An 11,073-nucleotide genomic window follows, 5' to 3' on the forward strand; every position below is an offset into this window, starting at 1 on the left:
GGTTGTGCAGAATCTTTGCATGATAGCACCTGTACAACTTCACAAAGACCTTCATGACCCGTCAGGAGTACCACAAACTGTTTAGTCGTTCAATGTCTGGAGTAGTGGCTAGGAGAGAAGGCCCCCTTCTGATGACCTACTCGATGAACCATTAGACGTTCCATCGTCCTCATCATGGGCCGTCTAGGCCTCTGTAAGATAGACACCTGAAGGACAGTCCAGGGTACTTACCACGTTCCCGCTAAGATATCGTGAACCCCTTCATTGTCTATCTACAACTTCGTGGAAGGTCCCGTGGTCCACTTTTTGGCTTGTGAATTACCCATTTGACCCCCTTTCTAGATTTTCTTGAATTTGAGGTGTTAAAGTATATCTTCTTGGGAACATTAGTCCATGAATGAGTTTCAAAACAATATGAAGAAAATGGGAACTTAAACCTAACAGCCAACATGCGCACAATCACAAAATGGCACATACTCGAGGAGGAAATTTCAACTCCAAGATAAATCATGTTGAGAACAGTGTTTTATATGGTATATATGAAACTCATACTCAAATCCACATAAACATGAAAAAATCAATCAAATTAATTCATTTTTCTAAAAAATCAAGCTTCTCATGAACATGCATAAATGAGGAAATCATGGGAATTTCTCAAACAAATGAAAACAAAAGCGTAAGCCAAGAGGAAGTGAATACATCAAGCTAGAGTAGGGACAAAGGAAAAAAGATGAGAATAACGGGATATAAAATCGTCCTCAACCTCCGAAGTAGCACCCTCAATTAACTGATTCCTTCAAAGAACCTTTACAAAAGAAATTTCTTATTTCTCAACTTTCAATCTTGCTAGTCTCAAATCTCAACTAGATCTTTCGTATAGGAAAGGCTATCTTTTATTCCAAAAGTGTCTAATGGCACTATATATTTCGGTTCACCAAGACACTTTTTCACTGAGATATTGAAAAACGGATACACCAATGCTAAGTCATTAGGCAATTCAAGTTCATAAGTAACCTTACCAGGGGCCTCAAAAATTTGATATGGGCCCACATAACTGGGAAAAATCATATCTTTCATTCTAAATATCATTACACTTTCATGGGTGAAATTTCAAGCAGACCCAATCGTTAACCTTAAACTCATGGTCTATTCTTCTACTTAATAATAGGACTTTTATCGACTTATAATCGTTTTCAACCTTTCGCTAATAAGATAAACTTTCTCCATAGCCTGATGTACCAACTCGAGACCTATCAAAGTAACTTCAACCACTTAAAATAAGCCTATAGGATATATATACCTCCTACCATATAGACCTCAAATTGAACCATCCCAATACTTGAGTGGTAGATATTAATATATGAGAATTCAATTAAAGGAAAGTGATCATCCCAATGACCCTTAAAGTCAATCACAAACGATCTCATCATATCTTCCAAGGTTTCAATAGTACATTATGCTTGCCATTGGTTTGTGGATGAAAAACCATGCTAAGATTAACACGAGTACTAAGAACCTTTAGGAAAGACTTCTAAAACTGAGAATTGCATTTTGTTCGACGATCAAAGATAATGGATATGGGAACTTCATGGAAACTAACTATTTCCCTCAAGTATAACTTAGCATAGTCCTTAATCAAATAAGAAACCTTGACAGACATGAAATGAGCAAAATATTTTCATTTTATCTACCATAACATAAATAAAACGATGTTGTTGTCAAGTGAGAGGTAACCCAACAACGAAGTCCATATTAAAATAACTCAACTTCCAAGTTGGTATACTAATGTATTGGGGAAAAAATTGGGTCTGTTGTGCTCAACTTTCACTTAATGCAAATTGATGAACTTGGTCACAAATATCACAATATTATTTTTCTTCCCATTCCACCAAAACTTCCTGCAAGTCACTGTATTTCATGGTGTCTCCCAGGTAAATGAAATATCGCGAACCATGGGCTTCATATAAGATATGTTATCTCCAGTTATATACATTGGCATCATACAAACAAACATGGTAGAAAAGTACACTATCTCCCCCTTTATAGAAAAGCCACTAGAGTCTTTTTCCGAACATTTTCCTTCAATTCCTCCAAATTTGGTAACAAGACCTTGTAGGATTCTATCAATAAAACACCTATTCAGGCCAATATACACACATCTCAAACCAACTCCTCCTTACTATCCTCTATATGACCAACACTATCTATTAAAATTCGACTAAGAGCATCCTTCACAACATTTTCCTTATCGGGGTGATAGAGAACACTAGTATCATAGTCCTTATGTAACTCAGGCCATCTGCTTTAATTAAGATTTAGATACTCCTGATGAAACACATATTGCAAAATCTTGTGGTGGGTAAAGACGTCGACATGTAAGGCTTAATGTAAAATTTATCAGTAAATTTTATGCAGAACACTCGATAGAGAATATATTAAAAAAGAGCTTCAAAACACATGATCATTATGTTAAGATTTTTGTAAGACTTCAGTTCGCTTTCGCAAAAACCGTTAGGTAGATAAGTTCACAATGAAAAATAAATTATCACATTTAGTTATACACATAAATTTTATGGCAACATAAATGGATATAATTATTGTTCGAGTGTTTATGTTAAATTTGATTTAAGGGGTCGATTGTTGTATTGAGTCAAATTTTAATGTTCTTAAATGACATTAGTGGTTATATTACATTCTGATCCATTTAAACGAATTTTGACTTTGACCAAAGTAAAAAAAAATAATCATGTACACAAAAGTAGACACATAAAAAATTAATAGAGGACATAGAGCTTACAATTCTCCATGGGAAAACACCAAATTGACCACTTAAATGGTAGTATATTATATACATCATCTCTAAATGGCTTCATTAAAAAAATTGAATACCGAAAACAACAACAATTTGTGATTAGAAAAATTGAAAAAAAAATCATATATTGCATAAAAGAAGGGAAAGGGAGTAGCAATCAGATGATACAAAAATCTCCGAGCTGAGAAAGATGAAGTGTTCGACATCCCAAGAAAGATGTGTTGATCATCCAAAATAAAATGATAACGAAACTAGATTTGCAGAGATCTCTCTACGACGACATGGTGGAGGGAATGAGGGAGATAAATTTAGAAACCCTATGTTTTAGGGTCGGAATACAAAAGTTTGCTGGTTCTTTTGGGTGTGGGCCATTTTCTTTCTAATTTTTTTTGAAACTTTTGGGTCGGTTGGTCTATGTTATACATACATGAAAGTTGAATAAAAGGGGTTCCAAACATCGATATTAAGTTTTTTTAAAAAAATACATTTTATAGATGAACATACCTTTTGAGTTTCTCTAATTAAGGCGAAAAATAAGTCTCAAAATATCTATCAACAAAAAAATTGGTGTTAAATTAATGATATTGATCTAAGATTAAAATCGTCTTTCAATTAATTTTCTTATTCTTTTCATATCCAATCTTCTTTCTCCGAATCTTGGACTCGAAAAAACTGCAACAACCAATATATATATATATATACACACACACACACACACACACACACAAACACACACACACAAATGGGCTCAAAAGTAGTTACATGTTTGCACAATTTTAAATTCGTGAATGAGCCCAAATTGCACATAGTGTCTCCTAAATAGACTTCTAATTGTAAGTATATTGTTGATAAAGAGGTTAATAATATGATTATGATATTTAAACAGCATATCACTTACAACATTTTACAATATAACTACACATTAAGTGGGGATAGATTGAATGAACTATGGAGATTAGGATATCTTCTTCTTTTTTATCCAACCACGGTAACTAGGTACATCCATATCCTAGATACAAATAAATCAAAGCGTTGTACAAAGAACTATCATGCTCATTGTTTTGCATATTTTTTCTTTTTTTTCATTTCCCGAGTTTAAGAAAAGACAATAAGTTTATTCTAATGGTTATCAAGAATCAAATAGTAATTAGTAAACATTAATGTAATTTTTTAGTTGTAAAAAATTCATCCATACATTAGATACTGAAGCAATCATTCATAGCCATAGCCCTAGAATAAAGATATTTAGCTATTCATAATTCGACACACTTAGTTTCAATCTTTAATAATCATATAAGAATTTGAAAGATAAAAAGTGTAGGATGAACCCTAATATTTTAAGAGAAAAGTGTTCCAAGTAGTCCACCAAGAAAAATAGCGAACGAATATTCCGCAATAATAAAAACAAGTCTATTTATAGGTTGGAAAAATCAACAAAAATTCAGGCCTGCAACTCTTTCAAGCGTAGTCAAAGTGAACTAGCATATCTTTCAAGTTTGTCCTTCTCCAAAATACGGACTCAATACAGACTACTCGGGTTAAAAGACCTCGCAAACTGAATTTCAATTCCTAGATCAATGACATTGAATAGATAAAGAGTAGGTTTCCTTACGCTGTGACCTTCTTTTGTTCATTCTAGACTTGCATCATTTGCTTCCACACTTTTGCTTCACCTCTAGTTAAGATCTTCATACTCTTTGCCCAATTTATGATGCTTTCCTACCTAAAAACAGCTAATCACATTGGTTACCCAATATGTATATTACAACTCAACACTATGAACACAATTGACTTTGTTTGCAAATCTAGCTTAAACAGGGTTTTGTTTTATTTATGGAAAAAATATTTATAGTTTTAGGACATGTTAATAGTTACCACTTAATTTTAGGAAAATCAATGAAACTTATTATTTAAAAGATCAAAAAGTAAATCTAATGAAAATTTTAAGGGGGTTTAGTGGTTGTTATTAACGTCTTAGGAAGGTTTTGAAAGAACCTAAGAAACCCTCTTACTTGCGGTTATATGACAATTATTTTGTTTGGATAAAATATCTATATTAACTTTTAGATAAAAAATTAATTAGAGTTTGTTTGAAAGTGAAGAATTAATTTACTAGCTAAGTGAGATTTGACTTGAAAATTTTTATTTTTTAGTTTATTTTTACATGGTTGATTTAATTAGTCGTTAAAGCAAATAGAGTCTCGAGGGGGATTTGAAATTTTCTAACCGTAAAACTAGTGACAATTAACAACAAGTAAAGACAAAATAAAATAACATAGATAGAAAGAGAGAGTTGGGTACAAATCCGATTTTTATTCACCTAGACCGGTGTTTAGACCCATTTTGTTTTGGTTGTTAAGTCAATTTCGATTGTACTTTTTCTAAACTAAACATAATAACAATATTACCAAAAGGTTTAGGACCAAAAATAAAAAACATACAATATTTTATAATTTTAGGACTTGTTAATACTCACCACTTAATTTTAGGAAAATCAATAAAACTTATTATTTCAAAAGATCAAAAGTAAATCTAATGAAAATTTTAAGGGGATTTGGGGGTTCTTATTAACGTCTTAGGAAGGCTTTGAAAGAACTAATGATGCCCACTTACTTGCGGTTATCCAATAATTAATTTGTTTGGATAAAATATCTAATTTAACTTTGAGATAAAAAATTAATTAGAGTTTGTTTGAAACTGAAGAATTAATTTGCTAGCTAATTGAGATTTGACTAGCAAAATTTTATTTTTAAGTTTATTTATACTTGGTTGATTTAATTAGTCGTTAAAGCAAATAGCGTCTTGAGGGGGATTTAAAATTTTCTAACCTTAAAACTAGCGAAAATTAACAACAAGTAAAGACAAAATAAAATAAAAGAGAGAGAAAGACAAAGTTGGGTTCAAATCCGGTTTTTGTTCCCTAGACCACTATTTAGACCCATTTGTTTTGAGTGTTAGGTCAATTTTGATTGTACCTGTCCTAAAAAAACATAATAACAATAATACCAAAAGGCTTAGGCCCAAAAATAAAAAAACATACAATATTTAAGATTATAGTAGTCCCTCTGAGCCCAACTTCTTCAACTCTCCGATTTTCTTTGATTCCTTCAGCCTCATGATCGGTACATCAATTTTTATGGATTAAATTGATATAAATTAATATGAGTCATTAAGACTCTCTCAAAAATACAAGAAGAAAGATAACAGTACATAGAAAACACAAGCGGATTTCACATGCAACACAAAACGGAAGTAAGTAAGCCAAAAATCATTGATTTAGTGCAAGAAGAACTATAGCATAGATTGAACTCATATACTACAACATTTCAATTAGGAGGTCTTCCTCCACTAGCATGTTTTTTTGGAAAACTCTATTTGCTCTGGTGTGGATGGCTGGCAGGCTTATATTTCTTAGTTTAAATAGGACTCCTAACAAGCTTTGTTTCTATCTACTATTATCTAAAAATAATCAACTTTTTAATGACCGGACGAAACAAATAAATAGTGAATCAATTCAATTATATGCCGCTTACCTAGGTGCGGTGCTTGTCCCTCGAAGTGAAGGTAAAGACTAAGACATTGGGCATTCTGAATCTGACCGCACTTTCCTCAGGTTGAACGACTATCGATCCTGGCCCGATGAGAAAGGGGTTGAACTCATACTTCCCTTAACCTAATCTACTTGGATCCTGGATTTCATTCCATTAAGGCATTCATTCCCTTCATGAGGTTTGAACCCACTTTAAAAGATTCCTTAACGTCATAAAGAGACCTAAAAATGAGTTTTCTAGAGGTCAATTCTTTTTTCTGATCGTAGTATACGACATTACCGGTCTTAGTAATAGGAATCCCATCCCTAACGATCTAGAAGTTAAATAAGTGCTCTTAGACTTTTTCTTGACAGTACGATTTGGGAAGCTCTTCCCTTCTACTCGACTTGTTTATTGAATTAGCTCTTTTCCAGGAGTAGGCAAAAATAAAAGCTTGTGTTAAACATATCACTTTTGCGATTCATTCCCGTAAAGATTATAACACACAAGAAGACCCCTTACCGCTACATGGTGAGCGGGATAAGTGATACATCTGGCAAGCGCCGATGAAGAACGCAAGCAAGGCTGGAGCTTAGGTATTGATATATTCCATCAATAGAAGGGAGGCAGAACGTTAAGAAGACCAACCACATGGGGGGGGGGGGGTGAACCGAAAAACTCAGCTTTTTATAGCGGACCAATCTTCTATGCCTCCCAAGATGTCCACTGCTGCAAAAGTAAATACGATCTCTTTCCATACCTCACAAGCAGTAGCTAGTTCTGGGATCTATTTGCAAGCCTCGCGAATAATCTCATTACCTTCCCGAGCAAGATCACGTCCTTCATTACGAACTTTTACACATAGAGCTACTCGATTGGCGACTATATTGCAAATCTATTAGATAAACCTCTTAAAGAATTAGAATGCCTAGTATAATGTGATGTGTGATTTGATCAAAATTCTAATTTTACAGACTCGGAAGTAGAAACACTCAATCCAGTCAACAAGATAAGTAGAAATGCTTTTTCAATGGTCTTGATCATTAAAACCATAGTCATAATTTACCCAATACAAAGGCTTAAAGAACATATGAACTAATGTATTATCCTAAGATTTACAACTAAAAGGATAAATTACGACCACCTAATGGCTATATGACTTTAAATGAACAATGCATACATAAAAACAAACCAACAACAAGCATTAATGTAACACTTCAAAAATGTAAGATGTGTTCTAAAGCCTAAAATAAGTGTCAAAAGGTTTTGACACTGTTTTAAGGTCCATTTTATTGAATATAAGAAATTAAGGAAGTCTAAGCGTCCAACAATGTCCATGACGTCCGAAAACTAGATCGATGATATACTAGCACGCCTTAGCCTATTTGACTAGCATTTAGGAGTTGAAAAATGAAGAAAATTGGTGGAAGGGGTCTTAATACGTATTAGAGTTTGTTCACTGTCAAAACGTTTGGGCAAGACTCCCTAAGGACCAAGCAAGGGAGGAACCTTGCATTATGGGGTCAAAGGACTGCCCAAGACAATGTGCACAGACTAGTAGCCCCAATGGGCCAAGTGTCAGCTAATGGGGTGTCAATGACCACGTCTATGGTCTCATAGAAAAAATCCTGAAAGTTTCATTTTGAGTAGTCTTCAAACTCATCGACGAATGTGCAGCACAGACGTGCACTTTGGCTGTCGATTGCTCCACGATCTGTCGATCCTAGTGTCATCTATGGTGACTGGTTTTTCTGCACATTTTCATTTAAGTCATTTGATTAGTTGTCTTAGTTAGGAGGTTAAATAGGTGTTAAGTAAGGTCTAATTATGTATGTTAACAACCTATATAAATCCCTAACCTAATGACACTAACCTAAACCTCATAATTCACAAATCCAAAACTCTCTTCTTTCCCTCTTATTTCACTCTCTAGTTGAAGAACTCCATTGTAGACAAAGATAGGGGTGTGTTTAAGGGATTAAAAGGGTAAAGTTTCTCCATCAATCTTCATCAATTAGTAAGGTATGATATCTCTTTCACCTTTGAGAGATCTTTCTTCAAAGGGTTCCAACAAAATTGATTTTAAAAATTGAGTTTTCATGTAGGTCTTTTCAAATCTCGAAATTGACCTCTAAATTGATGTGTTTATGATTTATAAAGGATATTATCAATAAATTAAACATGTATTTTAAACTCAATGATGTTATATATTTATGGATTCGTATAGTATGTCAAAGATATGCTATTTCCCTTAATTCTAGCTTATGATATTGATATGAATTGTGTATTGCTTGTTTAATTGAATTTGTTATTTGTTGAATTAGTACTTAATGATTATATTGTATCAATTATCAATATATTAGTATAAATTATATTCCTATCTTTCTAGTTCTTGAGTAATTGATCTTGATTATGACTTTGATCTATGTCTCTTGTCTTAAGCTATGAGTTAGTGTTAGAGGGTGATGTAGTGATTCAATTAGCCCATTTATCATGTTTGTTATGGTTATATGATGATACTCTACCCTAATCGTGTTGACTTAAACGGTTTATGGTAAGACCCTGATGATGAATTATGCAGGAAACTTGGTAAGTCTTATGATCCCTATTATTTACTTTAATTATGGTTAATTGTGATTAAGTGATGATGTTGTATTGGAGTAAGACTTGTATTAGGATTTTTAGGTGTGATATGATGTTAAATTGAAATGTCTTGACTATTGTTTGTGAGACGTTGGATAAGATGTAAATGTTATAAGATGATTATTACAGATGTTCCTTATTATGAAGTTATATGTAAAAGTGCTAACCTCACATGTATGCATTTTAATGAAAAAATTATACTCATGCAATTCTTATTGAGCTATGATGATGATGATAATGTTTATACAATGGTTAGACCTATGACCCACATTAAGCTATGATTATTAATAAAGACTTTAAAGACATTTCACAAGGAACTCTAGCTTTGCAACGAGTGAACTAGAGTTCGGAGTGTCCCTCCCCACATAGGGGAGGTAGGATCACTAACTTACTTTCATATTAGATATTATAATACATGTAGCATAAAGATGATCCCAACTATATCTCCTAGTTCTTTATCTATGTTGCCCCCATAGGAATACTAGCTAGTGGATCCATGTGGTTTCTATGTTCATGTTTTGGTACTACCTTGACAAGTACGCCTTTCTTCGGTGTAGGTGATAACACTCAAATTTATTTCTCAAATAAGAAGTAAAGGGATCGTATCAACTAAAGAACCAAACTAATGAGTTTGGATCGTTCCCACGAGGAAAATAGTTTAGACTTAACTTTAATCTATTATTACTATCATTTAGTCCATTATTTCCTTAGAAAACAAAGACAATAAAAGGGGGGTTGTTATTTCTAAATGAATTAAAATAACTAACTTAATTAAAGTAGACAAATAATTGATTCAAAGGTTGGAGATTAATCAATTAATAAAAGTAACTAGGTTTACATGTTCCCCACAGGTTCCTAACTTGATAATTCTAACTATAACAATTCTTTCCTAGTATCTTGCATGCAAAGTGATAAGTTATGTATTTCTAAATCCTTGGTCCGACATCTAGAAAATTTCACTCTGCACCTTGGTCCAGCTACGTGTGTTAGTATACTAACCCTTACCTTTACCTCATATTAAGCATTGTATTCAATATTTGACTAAGTTATTACCTCGTACCAATCAATACTAGCCTATTAGATAGCATACACTAAATCTATTTTGATAATTTTTTTACTATTATCTATCTCCTTTGTCCGGCAAGTAGCATTAAGGAGAGTTCTAACATTGACCATCCGTTAAAAAGACTTGTAAACGAAAGATTATCAATACATGTAAGATACTATTCTAGAACTGTTATTTTAGTTAGGTTTTACCTCATTATTCGCCTATGGTTCCCACAACCCTAGTTATGTATTTTAGTTACACATAGTCATAATCACAATATTCATATATATAATATAAGAATTCATGAACTTACTTCAATGAGAAAGAATAAAATTTAAAAATTTACTTGATTAATCGACCAAATCACCAACAATCAACTCCAGAGAAAAGTGTAACAATCCATAATCTAATATCCAAAATAATCTACTAACAAAGAATCTAACACAAATGTGTCTAACCCACAATAAGTCTAACCACAAAAATGAGGTTTTTACAACTATTTACAAAAAAAAACAACTAATAAACGAAGGACTATAATTGCTGAAAATCTGTCAAAATGCGGTGGGTCAACGGACCTTGTGACGGGCCGTCGTGGTCACGACGGGCCGTCATGGCCTCCGTCGTTCAATACTTTGAAAATCCTTCTTCTTCTTTCTTCATTACCCTCGACGGCAGGTATGACGGAGCTTTCCAAACACGATAGTCCGTCAAGGGTCTCTGTTTCATAACACTTAAACTTCTTGGAATTTTGATACTACGACTACTTCATTAATCATCACGACGAACCAGCAGGACGGACCATCGTGGCTATGACGGTCCGTCATGCACTTCACAACCCCACACTTGATCAGACTTCCCCATTTTCCTTTAGCATCTTTACTACGATGCCACCTACGGACTGTCACAAGCTCCGTAGGTCGTAACTCTTATGCATTTCTTTCTCAAAAACTTCCGCGTTCATCATTAGGCATATTTCCTACAAATAAAGGGAAACTTACATAAAAATCAATACAAAAAGACTTTTGGACTCATATTAAACT

Source organism: Solanum lycopersicum, chromosome 10 (genome assembly GCF_036512215.1).
Source record: "Solanum lycopersicum chromosome 10, SLM_r2.1".
NCBI lineage: Eukaryota > Viridiplantae > Streptophyta > Magnoliopsida > Solanales > Solanaceae > Solanum > Solanum lycopersicum.